Source organism: Portunus trituberculatus, chromosome 47, assembly GCF_017591435.1.
Source record: "Portunus trituberculatus isolate SZX2019 chromosome 47, ASM1759143v1, whole genome shotgun sequence".
Classification (NCBI taxonomy): domain Eukaryota; kingdom Metazoa; phylum Arthropoda; class Malacostraca; order Decapoda; family Portunidae; genus Portunus; species Portunus trituberculatus.
In genome coordinates, this window is record NC_059301.1 from 11,748,049 (window position 1) to 11,753,048 (window position 5,000).

At 44.8% G+C, this 5,000-nt stretch overlaps 1 protein-coding gene across 1 annotated transcript in view; it reads right to left on the reverse strand.

Annotated features, from left to right (window-relative positions):
• The window catches only part of LOC123520727 (extracellular matrix organizing protein FRAS1-like), a 67,159-nt gene that overhangs the window by 60,985 nt on the left and 1,174 nt on the right, over positions 1 to 5,000 (reverse strand).

Sequence of the window (5,000 nt, forward strand, 5' to 3'; positions counted from 1 at the left end):
GTTGTGGGCGCCACCTGGTGAAGCCGTGGTATTAGCCAGCCCTAGGGAGGCTTATAGTAGGCTGAGAGTGAGGGCTGAGGGCTGAAAGGTTGCGAGGGAGCGATGACAGGACGGGGAGAAGTGAGAGAGAAAACATACAGCTGCTAATGGAAATATTAGTGTCGCCGCTATTGGTGTTTTTAGATGTCTTGGTTTTAAACGGGATTACTCGTGATGATACTGTGGTGGTGGTGGTGGTGGTGGAGTAACAAGAAGAAGAAGAAGAAGAAGAAGAAGAAGAAGAAGAAGAAGAAGAAGAAGAAGAAGAAGAAGATGATGATGATGATGAGGAGGATGATGATGAAGAAGAGGAAAGGAAAAGATGAAGAAGAAGAAGAAGAAGAAGAAGAAGAAGAAGAAGAAGAAGAAGAAGAAGAAGAAGAAGAAGAAGAAGAAGAAGAAGAAGAAGAAGAAGAAGAAGAAGAAGAAGAAGAAGAAGAAGAAGAAGAAGAAGAAGAAGAAGAAGAAGAAGAAGAAGAAGAAGAAGAAGAAGAAGAAGAAGAAGAAGAAGAAGAAGAAGAAGAAGAAGAAGATCATGATGAGGAGGAGGAGGAGGAAGAAGAAGAAAAGAAGAGAAGGAAAAAGATGAAAGAAGAAGAAGAAGAAGAAGAAGAAGAAGAAGAAGAAGAAGAAGAAGAAGAAGAAGAAGAAGAGGAAAAAGAAGAAGACAACAACAACAACAACAACAACAACAACAACAACAACAACAGCAATAATAACAACAACAACAACAAAATAAAAATAAAACAAACATTCAAAAACCAACTCAACCCTTTAAATTAAGTTACTGAGCAAAAAATATAATCCTTTATCAGCTTAACGTAACACAGGACAGTTCCTAACACAGCAGACACCACAGCACCCTTCTATCGCCCCTCCCAACACTGCCCACTAAGATGACACTACCCACACAGTTATTAATATTACTTTTTCTTTATTAATGTCACGAGAAAGACTGTCAGAGAAACCCCTTCTTTTTATAGACTGACTGAGTAGTCTTTGGATTAGTTCATGCCTGTTATAGTATTCTGAAATATTGCAGAGTCTAACCTCGACTACTATTTTCATTATAAGGGTTTCGTGGTGATAGTTTAACAATTATTCTGCACCATCAGAGGGGAAAACACCCACAAGAACTCGTCTCATCATCTCTGTGGCCTTTGAAAAATAGTCCTGATGAAAGAATAGTGTGTTTAAAAATACGAAAATACGCTCCTTAATAGCATAATGACGACAGCTGGAAGAGAGAGAAGCGGATACAATAACGGTGAATGTAAGGCATAAGGAGCAAATAAGAAGAACGAAACTGGCTCACGAGGAAATGAAGAGGGCAATTAAATCTTATTAGTGAGAAGGAAAAAGTTAATTCAACAGGAAACATGCAGCGGAAGGAAGAGCGGGACATTAAAAGTGAGTCACGTATAACACAAATCACAGTGACCTGGATCGTGTCTGAAGGAGGCGAGGCAGCCTTTGTGGCCCCGCTGCTCGCCGACCCTTGGGAACACCACTCTCCGCGCTCCTGCTCCTGCGAGGCGTCAGCATTCTAACACGGCAGTAGTTTGACAAGGCTAATAAAAAACATTGTTCGGTTACATACCACAGCCAACAATAGAGGCTTTGAGGAGCGGTGAATCTGAGCTACACGCCCGTCAAGAAGGAACACGCGTGGAGGGACGAGCGCTTAGGACGAGTGCAAGGCAAATAAGAGATACAGTGAAGGCCAAGGCGCTGCCATCTTCCCTCGGGGCACCGCGACAAAGAGAACCTTTTGTGAATCATGCTCTTAACCAAATAAAACAAATAGCTTTCACTTCAAGTTCTGAATAAATATCTTTAGGGCAAAAAACACTCACACCACAGTATTTCAGTGGCTTACAAAAACATTTCTACTGCGAGTATGTCTTTCTCCATTTTCTCGTAGTCAAACACCAAAGGCAAACATGACATTCACACACCCATTATTTGCCCTGTGCAGTCAGCCAGCCAGGAGGAGGGTGGGAGTGTCAATTTGATTTACAGAGGGGCGTCTGCTGCACACCGCGGCCTCCTGGAGCGCTGTTTGGAGAGACGGGGGTGAGAGGTCGCGGCTGTAAAGTTGTCAGTAGCGGCGAAAAGGAACGCGTGAGAGGTGCCGTCTTCCCCTAGTCTTCCCCCCCCCCCTTTCCCTCCTTTCCTTCCCAACGGCACCGCAGTACTTCCCTCCCCGCCACTCATCGGGTTATCTAAATGAAAATCTGGCTCTTAGTTTGGTTTTCGAGGTGAGGAGCCAATTGTTTTTCTCTCGCTCTCGCCCACTCTTCGCGCGGCTCCAAGACGGGCCATTGTTTACTCTCCTCTTGTTGGTATCTCTGAGCTGTTTACCCAGACGGCTAATTCCTCAGAGCGCCTCCAGCGGGGCCCTTCGAGGCAGCTCTGTGTGGCCCTGTGCCTTCTTCATCCTTGTCCCACAGAGTAAAAAATATTTACTCTTCCGCCTCCCTCACCTGTGGGACTTAGCAGGGATTGAGACACCTTCCGGCACAGTAATTATTGTTCAAACACACAGCGCCGAGAGATAAACACCTAAAAATGTTTACTTTTACGGAAAGACTCGCCGTGAAGTGATTTTCTTTTCCTTACCCATTCCCAGACTGAGAATAATTGGGTGGTTAAAGCATTACGTCGTCATTTTCCTCCTCCTCCTCATCATCATCATCATCATCATCATCACCATCATCATCATCATTTAGTTAAACGATTCTGACTTTGCCTCTAGGGCCTGGGTAGCTTATGAATCTTGCAAATTGGCCACTTTTTTTTACTGTCATAAACGATCTCTTGCCTAATGTTCATCTATACGTATCATGCCTCCTTCCATTTACAGCCTCCACTTAGCCTTTAATCTCCCCACTGGTCTCCAAATCTAACTTAAGCCAACCTTCTCTTGTGTTCATCCTTGCCACGTCTCCCTCTACACACCGTCTCCAGGTACTCTATGCTCTTCCCACGTGACTCACCTACCTATGCTAACCTTCTCCCATGTTCACCCTTGCCATATCTCCCTTCCTCCACACACACACACACACACACACACACACTCTCTAGTCCTCTTCGGTCTTCCCACTCATAGAAGAGAACGTTGATAAAATGATGAAATATTACCGTATCTAAGTGCGGGCTGGCGCTATACCATTGTGAAAGTGCAGACACTTATATGGCTGGACGAGGCAGATGCTGGCTGGTGGATGTGTGTGTGAGGAATAAAAGGTTGCTTGTAATTGGCAGGCGGCGAGTCTGAACCGCTTGGGATGATACGTATAAGCAGGCTCTCTCTCTCTCTCTCTCTCTCTCTCTCTCTCTCTCTCTCTCTCTCTCTCTCTCTCTCTCTCTCTCTCTCTTTCTCTCTTCATATCTTCATGTGTCTCTTACTAATAAAGTGGATTCACTACTAAAGATAAGTGTTATTGTTTGTTTACGTGTACAGAGTGGCCAAGGGCACAATGAAAGGGTGGGAGTGTGTAGGGAGGGGGAAGGTGAGTAGAGAATTGTAAAAAATCAATAGCTAAAAGTTCCGAACGGGTTTGCCAATTGCTATGAATAAATTACATCAAAGATTTACTGTTCTGTCGATGATGCATGAAAGAAACATTGTAAGCTTAGATATCATCTCAATGAATAAATAAATACTTTATAACTTTACGAACTATCTGTGCAATATTCATAATATATATACTGTCATGTCTTAATTCAAATGAAGGAGCCATAAGCAACATTAAATTTTTTTTGTAAAGTAACATTCCCAAAGTAGCATTCCCAAGGCGATCGTTAACTTAAAAAACACTTCAGAGTGCACGCCCCATCCAAACCTTCGCCGGGAAACACAATACACGCCACCAGAGGCATCCACGAACCAGCAATCCAAAGTGACACAAAATACTTTAGCCGTGTTGGTGTCCTGGTCTCGTCCACGGGGGAAGCGAGGCCCACCCACTGAGAAGTTCACACACGCCACTAAATGTCCTAAAGGAAGCCCGCCATGGGATGCACAGAGGAGGGAGCACAGCCACATGGTGACACGCCGGCATGCAGGGGGAGCAAAACAGTGACTGTCACGGCGCCGCTCAGACTCCAGACCGGAACGTTTATCTAGCATCTCACGGCCCTTAAGAACGCGAGGAGGAATAGTGTACACGCAATTTTCTGATTTCCACAGCGGATTCTGCAGCATGTAATAGCGCCATTTGTGGTGTAAGGAATGTCCGCCTGGCCCCTCCTTCCCCTTGCAAGTTAGTAAAGGAACAGAGAAGGTGCAGGAGAGGGAGGAAAACGAAAAAAAGAAACAAGGAAAGAACAGTGCAAGAAAAGAAAGCAAGGGAGGCTCTGCGAGTTGCTTACCATCTTCCTAACAAGCAGAGTAAAGGGACAGAAAAGGTGCAATGGATGAGGGAGAGGTTAAAAGGAAAAAAAAAAAAAAATAAGAAGCAAAAAAATGGTGTAAAGAACCGTGTAAGTAAGGAGAGCAAGGGAAGGTACATACATGGACTGCTTACCTTCCGTACAAGCAAAGGGGACTGGCTAGAACAGGTGCCTGGCTGGAGGAACGCAGAGAGAGGAAAGAAGAAATAAAAAGACGAACTAGGAAAGAATAAGAAAAGTGAAGCGAGGGAGGATGGAGGGACAGAGGGAAGGAGTATGAGTTGGTTACTGAATACGGAGAAAATTAGACTCTACATCATGTTTTTGCTGATGGAGAGGAGTCGGTGAAAGGCGAGGAGGAGGAGACCATGAACTGGAGACACGGCAAGGGTAGATAGAGGAGCAGAACGGTAGAGAGGGAATAAAAGGAAAGAGAAGAGAGAGGAGAGAGAAACAAGAGCCCGCCACCCCCGAAATGGTTAGTGACGTCAGCAGGATGTAGCAACCAAACCGCTCTTTTATCTTCCCCTTTCGGAGAGAAAAGAAAAGGGTGGAGGGAGGAA